The sequence below is a fragment of the Camarhynchus parvulus genome, chromosome 1 (assembly GCF_901933205.1).
Source record: "Camarhynchus parvulus chromosome 1, STF_HiC, whole genome shotgun sequence".
NCBI lineage: Eukaryota > Metazoa > Chordata > Aves > Passeriformes > Thraupidae > Camarhynchus > Camarhynchus parvulus.
In genome coordinates, this window is record NC_044571.1 from 15397844 (window position 1) to 15411944 (window position 14101).

The 14101-nt window shown below is 35.7% G+C and overlaps 1 protein-coding gene across 2 annotated transcripts in view; it reads left to right on the forward strand.

Annotated features, from left to right (window-relative positions):
* The window catches only part of RPS6KA3 (ribosomal protein S6 kinase A3), a 73500-nt gene that overhangs the window by 13986 nt on the left and 45413 nt on the right, over positions 1-14101 (forward strand). The window lies entirely within an intron of this gene.

Consider the following 14101-nt stretch of genomic DNA (forward strand, 5'->3'; position numbering starts at 1 on the left):
CCATCTGTGCTGCTTGACAGGGAGGAGGTAGAGGAGTATCAGCCTGAGAAGAAGGGGAGGGTGGAGAAAAAGGTGGTTTTAGCTTCATCTTTGTTTCTCACTATCCTGGCAACAGGTGAAATAATTTTTCCCTTAACTGATACTCTTTGGCCCATGGTGGTAACTGGTGTGTGCTGTCCCTGTTCTTAAGGCAGGGCATGAGCTTTTCTCCTACATGTCCTGCTGAGGAGGGGGATTGAGAAAGTGGCTGGGTGGGTGTCTGGCAGCCAGCTAAGGTTCATCCCTCAAAATTATCAAACTTCTCTTTCAATATTTGATAACTACAGAATGCTTGCAAATATTTCCCTGTATTTCCTTTGGAAATTTCCAAACTGCAGCTTTTTTTTGTGAGCAACTGATTTTAATACAGTATAACCATCAAAAAGTTAAAACATTAATCTGATATTCTTTCTGTCATGCTTGAGCTGCTTGGTTAAGATTGTTTCAGCTTTTTAATGTCTCATACCAGTATTTTAGGAGTATACTTTGCATTTATTTCTAGGCTGTGGTGAGTAAAAGGTTGCCAGTTGTGGTGTAAATTACTGTAGGGGTTTTTAAACAACATGTTACCTCAGCTGCTCAGTCAATTTTAGCTGGAAGTTAACCAGTGCTCTCAGGTGATAAAATACTACTTGAGCTGGGATGTGAGATTCTGTCAGTCCTTCATAATCTGTTTTGGTGCAAGATACAGACAATTGTAAATTACCATTAAAACTCATTTAAGGTGTACTGTTTAACTTTGCACTTAAATGGACGTGGGGCACTTACATAGTTGCTAACAATTTGTGAAATTTCTCAGCTGTAACTGAGGACAGTAGAATGCCTAGGGTGTACGGGCAAATCAGATGAGAATGCAAAATACTTTGGTAGGTGTGTAAAGTATGCAAGTTTAAGACAGAAAGTTGCCATACTTTTATGGAGATAGAAGGTGAAAGCTCTGCATCCTTTTGCTGTAATAAGTGGTTGGATAGAATGCTGATAATGCAAATGAGATGGGAAGTTTACAATAAATATTAAAACACAGTTCTATGTATGCAGGAACTTTCTCTAGTATTCTGTGTATCAAAAGATAAATTGTTTCATTAAATCCGTGTTCTTTTAGTCAAAAGTAAAGTTAATTAACAGGAAAGCCTGAGTTACATGGCTGTGATTCAAATTTGGTAGTTGTTTTAGGAAAATCAGGAGCTATAAAGATATCCATTTCTAAGGAATCCAAGATGCTGTATGATTCAAAGTCTTGCTTCTTTTAATAGGGGACTCGTTCAGTACTCTGGTTTTATTGCAACAAGTGTGCTGATTACAGCTGACTTTATAGCTTGTTGCCAGCATTTTTTTATCTGTATCTCATAAATGACCTGGGACCAGCAGGAAATGAACATAAGAGCAGCTGGCTGAAGCTTAACCTGATGTGAAAACTTAAGTGAACATTACTGAAAGGGGAAGCTATTTAAAGCCTTTTATTTGCTGCCTTTCTCACTCTCATGCTGCTTTTGCTTTTTGTATCTCTGTGTTCACAGAGATTGAGTAAGTTAACTGAGAAAATTGTTTTGAGCTGTTGCAATCATGCTGCATGCTTTATTGCTAGTTAAAGCTAACCAGAAATTGCAGCTAGTTTAACAGGTGGCTTCCCATGTGTATGTGAAAAGCATATCATATTTGTGCTGTGTTCTTTATGTTCTGTTTTCTGGATTCTGTGTAACTGAATAAATTACCACTGCATTCTATTAGCTTAAGCCTAATTATTAAACATATGAAAAATATTAGGTTACAAGAATTTGTAAAAAATTTTCTTTTCAGTAGAAGTAAGTTTTCATTTGTAAGTTGCAGGAAAATTTCTTTTTGGTAACCTGCAAAGATTAAAGGGGTTTTTTTCCCAGTACAGGCAGAAGTGGAACCTGTTCAGGCTCAAACCTGGGATGAACCTCTCTTATGCAGGTGGTGGGGTCATATTGGTACCCTTGACTTCCTGCTTTGGCCCTACTTTTAAACAAGCAGAATTAAGGCATACATAGAATTAAAACTAAATCAAAACAAATAATATTGAAATATGCTGATCAAGGTGATAAAAAATTAAATCTCGGTAGCTGTCATCCTCTTACTAAAAATATGAAACTAAAGTAACAATGACTAGTCAGTGGGTAGTCAAAGGTAGAGTAAGAAATGCTTGCAAAGTGAAGTCAGTAGTTTAAAAAGTCTTTTTCATTTATGCTTTCCTGATAGAATTTAAGTAACACATCTGTTTGTAGTCAGGAGAGATGAAAATTAAGACCATTGTCTTCCTAGTCTGTGTTTTTTATTGAAAGAGTTTATAAGAAAAGCATGATCTTAAAAAAGGCTTCAGTATACATTGGAAAAGTAATTTGAAGCATGTGGACAATAGAATTTCTTTGTTGAAGTATTGCATTTGATTGGCTAGTGCTGAGATTCTGTATTTTACATGCATGAATACCCTACAATTTACACCAACTCTATAAAGCACTGGAGTGGGGATGTCAACATAAGGAGAGGGAGCTCATTCACCAGTTTACAGCCACGGGCAAAACAGCCCCATCACTCAAGCAGTAGTACTAAATCCAGAGTAATCTGGGGTAATCTCATTTGTTGTGTCTTCCTCTGTGAAAATGATGTAGGATGAGAACGTTATTCAGGAAAATTCAGGGAAAAAGCATAACTAAACTGAATAATTTTTAGATTTTAAAATATTTCAGGGAGTCTTTAGCTGATTTTTAGTTTAGCCTCAATTTCTAATATTCTGTACTAGTGAGAACTCAATGTTTCAGAAACTTTTGTTTGTCTTTTGGCAAGTTGAAGCACCATTTCAGGACTGCTCTAAACATCTGTTGGATATTCCTGCTCAGGTGATCAGTAACAGTTTCCATGTTTAAGAACAGTCTGAACATATCTGTTAACATGACAATGAAGGCATTTCTGATTTTGATGTTTGTTTTACTTTTGCTGATACAGCCTTCACATTCCAGTTTTCTGTGTGTGCGTGTTTGCCAGTTTTGTGATTAAAATTCTTGGCTCTGTGGTAGAACCTTTAAGACTATAGCTATGATTTCCAAAACATTAGGGAAATGTTTGGATTCACAGGTGTTCATAATCCATAATCCAAATTTTGGATTTCTCATTATTTACAGACTGATACTTAATTTTAGCTGAAGCAACTACTTGTGTAGCTACTTGTAGATTGAGTTGCAAATACTAAATTTGTATTTGAAAGTATTCTGTGATACTTACATTACTTTTAGTGTATTCTGCTAAATATACTTAGATATACGTACTCATGTATTTAATTTTATTTTACAACCAAATAACTTGATTCTGGAACAAATAAGGTTTTTTTTAGGCGAACAATTTACATCTGTAAAAATTAAATCCAGTCATCTCCTTCTCAATGATCAGACTGTGCTTTCTAAAAGGCTGAATACTGGGGTTTTTTTGGTGTAATGTAATGAAATTAGAAATTCATTATCTTCCAAGGCACTCTACTCTGCTGAAACTTGCATGAATTTTGTTAGCAACTTCGTGACATGGTGCATCTTACCTTTCTGAGAATGAACTTGCAGGTCCTCATGTAAGAAGTTACAGCATCCTTGTAAACAGTGCAGACCATTTGGTCTGAGATGTTAACTCTTAGATATCAAACTAATATATAAAGAAGGCAAGCCCTGGAATACTTTTTTCCCCTAACATGTCATCAGGCATTGAGGAAAGATTACAGCAAAAATTTCAGTAATGTGTTCTACTGGATTTTCTGAGTGACTTCTTTTGCATTTGGTGTCTTAGTTGCAGGGTATGTTCTGGATCTTGGTCAGAAAATTTGAATAATTTGAGAGTGTAAGTAATGTTCAAAGTCAAGCTGCTTACTTGTTACATGGAGAGAAAACAGATGGTAGCCCTGCAAAGCCTGTAAACTGACAGATGGAAGCTGCCACACCCCCTGTTTAATAGAATATTGCTGCTTTGGCTATACAAATGTATTTATTACGAAGAAAAATATATTCTTCTGCTTCTGAAAACTCAAAAAATGAGCTCTCTGTTCCTCAGCTGTTGAGCTTTGTCAAACAAGGGGTTTTCATTCCATATGTGTACTGCTTCGTTGGTTTTTTGCAAATAATTGAAAGCAATCCACACTACAGAGCCTTGCTTTTCTTGCACTGTAAGGACTTAATTTGCGTTGTTACACTTCTCAAATTGAGGGTATAGGAGATTGTCAGTTTATCTGAAGGATTCCACTTATATTCAATGTTTCAGCATTCAGTAGAATTCATGGATTCCCAAATGTTCTCTATTGCTTTGAGAGTTCCTCGGCATTTTTCATTTCTCCTGCTCGCTGTAGTGTCTGTGAGCTCTGTTCTCTTGAAAGTCTAGACAGCATTTCTCTTAATTTTCCTAAACTCAGATCATCCAATTTAAACAATGAGGAGGGGATGGGGGGAGATGAACTCACTTTATGTTTCTGTACTGGAGGAGAAGGAAATGCATTGTGCAAGTGGAGTTCTGTGATTGACGGGACTGTGACTGACAGGCTCACCACATTCCCTTTGTTTTGGAGACAGTTGTGTCTCCTTATAAACAAGTATAATATAATCCTTATCAAAGATTTTAAATTAGGGAAGCAACTAGCTGGAGCAATTTCTTCTTTTTATCAGAGACTTCCCTGTTGGGGACTGCTGCCCTCTAACCTGTCTCCTTCATATATGAAGGAATATTTAAAAGGGCAAGCTCTCTTGGAGAGATGCTCAAAGTGAGTTGTGTAGCTTGTATCTTAATGTTTCTGGTTGGCTGCTGGTGCTCTTTGGGAACCATGCAGGCTGTGTTCTCCCAGAGCACAAGAAATTTCTTCCACCTGCCAGACTCATGCCAGTTATAGGAGAGCTATTGTTGTGCAGTAACCCCACTGACCCCTGAGCACTGTGCTTTGTACTTCTCTGGGAGGTCACATAAAAGGTTTTGGAGAGCAGTAGTCAGTAATTGTACAAATATTTCAGTTGAAATGCCTTATTCCCATCACCCTTAGCAGATACAGCATATCTACAGCAAAATACACTCCTACCTTTACAGCCACAAGATATGAAAATTATTATTTACCCACAGTATCTTTTCATCTTTAAGGAATATTGTAGTTAGAGCTGCTCTTACCATTTACTCTCCATTTCTGCCTTTAGCTCTTTCTGGTACAACAGGATTTAATTTAGTGACTTGAAGATTCCTGGTCACTCTGATTTTAGTGTAATTGCATCTATTCTTTACAAGGTAATGGCAGAGAGCTTGAATGGTCTCCCATTTATTTATTTAAATTTATTTTAAGTTTTCCAAGTGCAAATAACTATATTGCTGTTAAACTGCAAAATTGAATTCTTGAGGTATTTCAGTTTTGAAGGAGGAAGTAGCTACAAGTTTGAAACAATTGAAGAGGGGAAAGCTTCAAGTAATTTTATGCTATTTATGAAATATTTGAAATCCTTGTGTTGCTGTAAGCTTCTTATGTTCAAGAAGCTTTGTTCATCTTGAAACTAATGTTTAATAATTCTTTATGCTGTGTTACTGGTGCTGTAGGAAAGACTGCTTCCCAAAGGCTGTACCACACTGGACTGTAAAAAGCACATTGGCATTGAGGACTTCTGAGCCCTCAGTTGAGTTACAAAGTCCTCCTTTGTGTAGTAGCAGTTCCTGAAGGCCTGTGTTTATTATCATAATAATTGTGTATATTCAGTACACAGAGTTTGAAAGATTGTCCCTGCAGATGGGACACAAATAAAGACCCAGAGGAGTACAAGAGAACACTAAAAGGGCACAATTTTGCTTTTGGGATATGGCTAAAGTCAGGTCTTTATTTCACCTCTCCATTTTGACAAGAGGATCTTGGCTCACACTGAGGAGATGTGTAATACCAGTTTAAAGGAAAAGCAGAAACTGATACTGTAGGGAGCCAGGATGTGGGCTAGAGATAGCAATGTGGTCTGTCACTTAAATTACTGGCTTTGTCTTCTGAAACGGGATTAAAATATAACAAAAAAATGAAGTAATCCAGATATTTGTTAGAACCCAGTTAAGGGAAGCTGTGTGCAGGGTGGGTTTGTTTTCATGTGTTGTGCAAGCAGGACTAGAGTATTTTGCTGTATGTGTCCTTTGATACACAGTCACTAAACGGAATCACCTGGATATGTTTATAGCTGAATACTTGTATATGCCTTTGACTGAAGGTTTTTACTTGCCTTTGTTTATTTATTACTTGAAAAACAGTCTTGTTCCACTAAAGGAGCATGAACTTTGCAATTCCTTGTTTTAACAAGTATCAAAAAAGCTAAAGATAGTGTCAATATTCAGGAAAATAGCTCCCGTGGTAAATCTAGAGAGATCAAATTAAAAACTTCCTCTCTTACTCTTTGCAGTAAATAGATTGAATTCTAATTCCTAAAACATTTGAAGGGTCTGGGGCTTTTTAAACATTGGAAGAAAGCTTAGGGATATTTTTTACTTCAAGAAGTTCACTTTCTACAGAGCAATACAATATTGGTGCATAAGTCAGACATTTGAGCTGGGCAATCCAATTTAAATATTTCTGCAGTTTGCCTTGGCCTGGAACATCTGTGTAGCATTTTCTATGTGCAGGATTTCAAAGGACTAGGTACAAGGTCATTTTGGTCCTCTAACTAAATTCTAGTAAATAAAAATAACCTTTAGGCATTCTTTGCATTGAAGTCTGTAAGATAATATCTGAGATCTTAAAACATTTTGTAAAGTTAAATTCATAAAAATATAATAATCACATATAGAACTTAAAATATTTGCTCTTGTGCTTAATCAGTGAAATGTTGTGTAGTAGTGTGATTTCTGAAAGAGATGTTGGTCTCTTTTGTTCTTTTCTGGGAACCAGGAATCAGTAACATCTGCAACAGCCTGTTGCTATCAGGCAATCTGCTTAAGTTTCCTGTGCTGATCTCTGTAAGTATCAGCAGCATGAGTACCACTGCTGCCCAGTCATTCTTTATCACAGCTCTGTATGTGTGTGTGTGTGAAATCAATGTCTTTTTTTTAATGTCTTTTCTTTTCTTTTTGACCTTTTTTTCCCCCTTCTCTCTCCCCACCCCCCAGCTGTGTCTGACTTGCCTGACAGGAAATTTTCTAATTGCCGGAACAGCTGGTCACAGCAAAAACGCCAGGGTTGGTCTTCCCTGCTAGACTTGTGATCGCTCAGTCAGAAAATCCAAACATCATGGTTTCTTAGTCATGTTTAAGTTTCTGCCTCTGCGTGTTCGCTCTGTTCGGGTGAGCTTAGTTCATTATTTAAGAGAATAACGGGGAAAGTTTTACTTTTGTTTAACTTGGGATTTCAGAGCAGTTTTAGTCTTTCGCTGCTTAGGGATCAGTGTTGTTTGGATACAAAGCGTTTTGTATTTCCTTTAAAAAAAGTCTGTGGTCTGTTTGTATGTTGTAAAAGTTTCTAAGGTACCTGCTGATAAAATTTAGCCTTATTAGGAAACTGTAACCTGTATGTAGATAATGTAACACTTACATATTAGGGGGAGGTGGGGGTTGTTAAATGTGAGCTTAGCTGCATGTTTTCTCACTGAGAGTCAAGTTTTATTAAAAGCCTTTGTATTTTTAATACTTAGTGGTAATTTTAATAGTTTCATCCTAATATAGCGCTTTAAGCTGTAAAATATGGCTCTGTGTGCCGATAGTTAAAATAACTTGGGCATATTCATATCTTAAATTTACTTCTGAAATGGTATGAAGAGTAGTGATGCTTGCATAACAGTGTTAGGGTTATTTCAAATGATAATTTAGTCATAGGAAATGTTTAATTTGTGTAATTTGTCTTGTTGGGCATATATTTAAGCATTAAAAAGTTTGGTTTACGTTGAGAAAAATTACTAGTGGAGTATTGTATTGTCCCAAGCACTGTTTCAGAACTATTTAACGTTACATGTAAACATTCTATAATTGGAAGTCAAATCAGTTTTCACATTTATCCTTTTGTAGGTCTGTGCAAGTACTTTTCTATGAGGGGGTAAAAAGCCCAAAACCCATGACCTTCTTGTGTAGTGACTTAACATCTTAAGTGAGGGTCTGTTAACTTGTAAAAGCAGTAGACGTCTACTAGCTCATGTACTGGTTTAAGCAATTTGTATTAATTTTTGCAATGCACATTAAAAAATGAAATGGAATTTTCTTGCCACAAGTGAAACACCAAAACAAGACATGAATGTAAAACAATAGAGCATAGATTGTGTTATAATCAAGAGGATTTTTAATGTAAATCTTGTAAAATATATACTTGTCAACTCATAGTCTTGAATTATAGTTCTTGTCCACAGGCAATGTGAAAGGTATTCCTCAGAAATTTGGTCAAATAATGGCACTGTTTTATCTACTTAGAGCAGCCTGGTTAGGTTGTCTTCAACATTCTGTTTTTAAAGTGCTGGCTATTGCAGACCAAACTAAAGGTTTTCAACCCATATAGAGTTCAGTATATATTTAGGAAATTAGGATAATAAAACAGGATTCATAGTTTTCATAGATTAGTGCTGAGTATGCTCAGGGATTATTTTTCCTTCTAAATAGTTTGGGGCTTTTTAACTTTAATTAGTTTTTAATTGCAATTCTCTGTTAGTGCTTACCAAGTAGGAAAAAAATTTATATCAGAGTTACTGGGAAATGACAGTTCCACCCAATGAGTATTTTTTTCCAATGCTGATGAGCACATTTCAGTTCATGAGATAATTTTGTGCTGTTTGATCAAAAGAGAACTGCATTGCAAAACTGCTTTTGGTGACACTGAGTTTTTAAAATGCTTACAGGAATTCCTCAGCTTACCTACTAAACAACCTACTGCTCCCAGATCCTTTGGGAAGGAAGGGATAGTGTCCTACTCCTGTCCCATCCTTTTGTGTTTTCATTTTAAGGAAAGAAAGCATTTTCAGAATTACACTCCCAACCTGGTGAACCACATTTGTCCCTTGCCTGGGCCTTACCTGTCCTCTGGCTTGTTTCTCTGGGACAGGATTCATTCTTCAAACTCCTTTCTGGCTTCTTCTGTATAACCAAAGAATGGGAGGGGTTCTGTCTCAGTAACCAGGTCTGCAGTCTTAATTTTGTGAGTTGACTATGTGAAACAAATAGAGACATAGGCATCCTTCTAGATCTCAAAATTGTTGCAGAAAAAGCCAAAAATGAAAAAGAGTAGAAAGAGGCTGAGGAATAAATACATTAATACAATTTTTTCTTTGTTATCGCTACAAGTTGTTTTTCTCTGAGAGACTTAACAATTTAAGAATTTTTTAAAAACTCAGACCCTGAAACTAAACATTTACAAATAAAGTTTTCTTTAAGAAATCTTATTTTCTATCAGGTAAAACAATAGATGCTGTCTGCAACAAGTGATATGCTGTTAGTTGAAATGGTAGGTTTTTCCATCTTTTAAAAAGAAGCAAAGGCATAAATTATGAAAGACCTGGTTTCTGACTTCAGATGTCCACATTTAGAACTTCTGCTCTACTCTTGTTTTTCTTTGGCAGCAGAGTAAGACAGCATACACAGAATATCCTTAGATCAGCTTGACTTAATTTTATGCGTGGTACTGCATTGCTTTTTGTTATATTGGATTAATTGCTACTTCAGAAGCAGGATTTTTAATCAGCTTTTTAGAACAATTGTTTGTGTATGAGCAGATAAGTAGTGGCTACTTCTATTAAGTGACTCAAATTGAATATTAGTCGCAGTTATAAGGAATGGATTTTAGTCCATGATTTAGCTCACTAACACTGCTTACCAAAGTAATAGGAGATTGTGAAGTACTTGTTGCAATGTGAGTTTTATTTTTAAGGTAGTTTTGAATTTGAAGGTAGGAGAATAAACAGTGTAGAATGTATGAATGTATATAAAATGTGTCTAAGGTATTTAAAAACACCTAGACTGGTGCGCTCTTCACATTTTAAACTCCCATTTTTACCTTAATGAAGATTTCTATAAGCTCTAGTAAAAGAGGTAAAAGTAATTGGTTTTCAGTTTGTTGCTCTTTATTATTTCTAAAAGTATAACTCAAAAGGAGGGTTTAATTTCTGCAGATAATGCTGAAAATTCATCCTATGTTCATAACAAGTTGGGAAAGTAAAAATGCATCTAGGAGACTTCCTGACTCAAGGGAGGGGAGGAAAAGGAAGTTCTGTATATGAGCTGGGGAACCGTGCCAACCTTGAGTCATCCTTTTAAAATCACTTGATATCCAGTAAGCTTACTGTCCTTACAGGACATAACTGCTTTATGTAACTTCAGCACCAAGGTTTAATATCATAGTCAGTACTTCAGAAATAGTTTATTTGATTGTGGGGATCAACATTATGATGCCTGTGACAGACAAATACTTTGCCAAACACAGCCATGTCCAGCAGAGCTCTTAGCAGTACAATGAAGGCTAACAAAGTAGTAAAAGGCAACCTATAGCCATTGTTGGAGCAATGATAAGTAAATTGCTGGGGAATCCATTTTTCTGTTTTCAGCCTTATCTTTGCTTGTACTAAATGTACATGTGCTTCAGGAAAGTACATTTGTCTAAAGGAAGCAAAACGTTCCTGAAAAGAGATTGAGGGGTGAAAGCAAAGCTGCTACTTCCGTAATGAAAATGGAAAAATCTATGTTGCTACATAATCAATACTAACAAATGGAAAGTGACAAAAGCAGTATCTTTGCTGCTGCACGTTTGGATTTGCTTTTTTTGGAAAATTGTATGGTCAACAGCATACCCTGATTTTAGAACTGATGCACTGATTTAGGTCTTATATTGAAAAATGGCTGATGTTTGAGGGAGGTGTTCACCAATATTGGCAAAATGGTTTTGACTTAATTGTTATGATCAAAGCTATCAAAAAGGATTTCTTTTTTCTCTTATTCTTATTCCTGACTATAGAAGGTGCAGAACTGTGATCCTTCCTAATGGTGATTCTGGCTGTTTCTCATGTGTAAATTATCCCCATATAAAACAGATACAAAAAATACTGTAGCATGTGATTTTAGATTAAATCACATACTGTAGTATGTGATTTTAAACAGAACATATTCATTAAATAGTTCCCTGAAGAGTTTCTGATGGGATCCATCAGACATTTTTTAATGTATTCATAGGGTCTGTTTGAAATAAATATTAAAGTCACAATATTGGCACAGTTAAGTGCTAAATGGTGTATTACAAAAACATCTCTCACAGTTTGGGGGAATGACTTGGCTTTGTCAGGCAGTGACTCTTGGAAGGGCTCTCAGTACCCACTGAACACAGCCCCATGGCTGGTCCCTCAGCAGCTGTGGTCACTGCAAGTTGAGGCAGGGAATTGTGGCTGGAAGTGTGGGGGTTATTGCTCTATGTGCAGCAGAAATCAGTGATGCAGAGGCTTCCATAATAACATGAACAATCAAGTAGTAAAAATAAAAAAGTCAGTGAAGACTTTACAAGAACACGAACTAGAAAATCACTTTACAGTGAGAAATCTGAAAAAGTCTTTAAGAAGCAAATGAAATCATAACTAAGACTTATGTCTGTATGTAACTGTATGTCAAAGATGGTTCTGTTTTGTACCTTCTTTACTATGTTAAGGCAGTACAGAATTAACAAGTAAAGGTGAAACCTGGGTAATGCTGGAAGCAGGATTATTAGTATTTAAATTAATTTCTCCAGCAGTTGCTTAAGATGGCTTAGCTATTATAAAGGTTTTAATTATTTATTGAGATTAAAATTTGTTAATCTTCTTATCTGATGTTTATGTTAAGTCAAAGCCTTAACCTCATTTTTACAGGTTTTGGTCAGCATGTCAACAATGTTTGATGTCTGGGAAGAACTTTTATGATTACTGGACCCATCCAAGGATTTTTTGCATGTGTCAGATTCCCTTCCCACTGGGTTTTTATGAACTTGAGTATGTATAGCACATCTATCCTAGTAATGTGTGCTTGTTATTGGAAAATGGCAGTTTATTTAAAAGTCCTGGTGATAGTCAAGTTTTTTCTGAGTTCTAAAAGCAAAGATATGACAGAGGGGTTTCTTTCTGTCCAGAAATTGTGTTGTAAAATTCAGAGATTTTATTTTAAATGAGTGTGAGGTTAATGGTTTGTTCTTGTTCATTTCTTATGTCCTTTATTTCATAACCTCCATCTCTGTTAGCTGCAGAAGGGGTTGGTGTGTGGTCTTTTACTTTTTTCAACCATGAAACCTTTTGTTCTGATGTTACAGGTTTGGTGTTGTGTTTCTTGCTATATTTTGTATAGCAAATGAGTGTGGAGAGGGGAAGCTTTTTTATCAGTATTTAGTAATTTGCCAGCTGAAATTTACTGCAGTTCTGAGGAGATTTTCACCTTCATCTGGGTAATTCTCATGTCATGGGAAAGTGAACATGCAGCCAGCCTTGTTTTTCACTCAGTCCTTGTGGGTCCCTTCTTGTAACAGCGTGCGGATGTTGTGTGTTATCTTCCATATCCCCTTCCTGATGCAAAGGACTCAAGATAGGATGGTTATTCATCACATGTCTCATGCAATAATGACTTCAGGGATTTTCTAAATCAACCTTTTATAAAGAGAACTTTCTCAGAAATCTGTTCCTGAATTTGTTCCAGGTAGAACTGGGGTATGGTGAAGGAATCATTTATTTTCTTTAGCTTTTAGCTGCTGTTACTCCTTTTTTGTCATCAAATAAGAACATCCATTTTCCATAATAACGGGCCTCAGAATAATTCAAAAAGTAATGCCAATCCTTTCGAAGTGTTCAACATGTTAAAAATAAACAGAATGTTCTTTCAAAAAGCCTTAATCTATAGGTACTTGTGGCATGTACTGCACATACCTATCTTTGCTCTTGGTATGATAAAAAAATTAGACCTGCCGGGATTTTGTTGTTCTTTGCATAGTTAGTCAAAAAGACTTTTTTTATTTGATTTTTTTTTAAATCCCACACTTACACAATCAAATAAAATCTTCCTGGACCCTTCCAATTCCCCCCCAGTCTTGTTGTGCATGCCTGTCTTTGTTAGGAATCTTAGTTTTTGGGTATCTTGCTTTTGGTCAACTTTCTATTTAGTTTAATTTCACTGAAGCAGACAGCAGAGAATATGCAGTCAGTCTTTCTGTTCAGGATGGGTCCAGTTTACTTTTAGAGTCACATGCTATTGGCTTTAATGTTTGAATGTCTTAAGCTGTAAATGTTTCCCTGTAGTTTTTTTTTCCTTACCTTTCCCGTTCTATGTCACTTCATGACTTTACACCCCTTAAATGTCATCTGTGTGTAGGAGCAATATACATAATATAAATATATATATTTATATAATATATATTGTACATATATGTTATATGTGTATGTTTATATAATATATATAATGTAAACACACTGGTCCATTATTATTTTTGCACTAAAACTTTACATTTTTTCCTGCTTTTCCTGCTGCTTTTTTCCTTTGGAATAATATATGCATATCATAATTTTAATTTATACTTTCAGTATATTGAAAAGTATATACTCAAGTCTTTGTCCCTCATTGTGAAGCTGATGAACAATTTTTTTTTTAACAACTGTTATCTAAAATATGCTGTCATTAAGATGAAAGTGTTTAAAATATTTCTACTCATACTGTAATTTTCAGTATCTAGAAAAGGAGAAATCTGTCTTCCAGAAATACTTTTCCTAAGTACACGTTCCATACGTAACATAGCAATTTATTCTTTGGTGTTGTGTTTAAGTTAATTCACATCTAGTTCTTACACCTCTTTAAGAGTAAATCCTTGCTGAATTTCCTATTTCTGCCCCAGTATTTTGAAATTTCTTTGCCAAGCACTTGTCATCATGCAAGTTCACACTTTGCTTATGCACTTTTTTCAGGAAGCTGAGGCTGAGAATTTTAGATGTTGTGAGACTCCTATGGTGTTTGGATGTGCTAATATTCATTATCCTGAATGGCTTTCCACTTCCTGCTATGAGTAAGAGCACAGATCTGATCCTGTGCTACCTAATTAGATGATTTGGAGTATTTCCTTGTGAATGATTTTACCACTATTGCAGCATACATTTATATATTT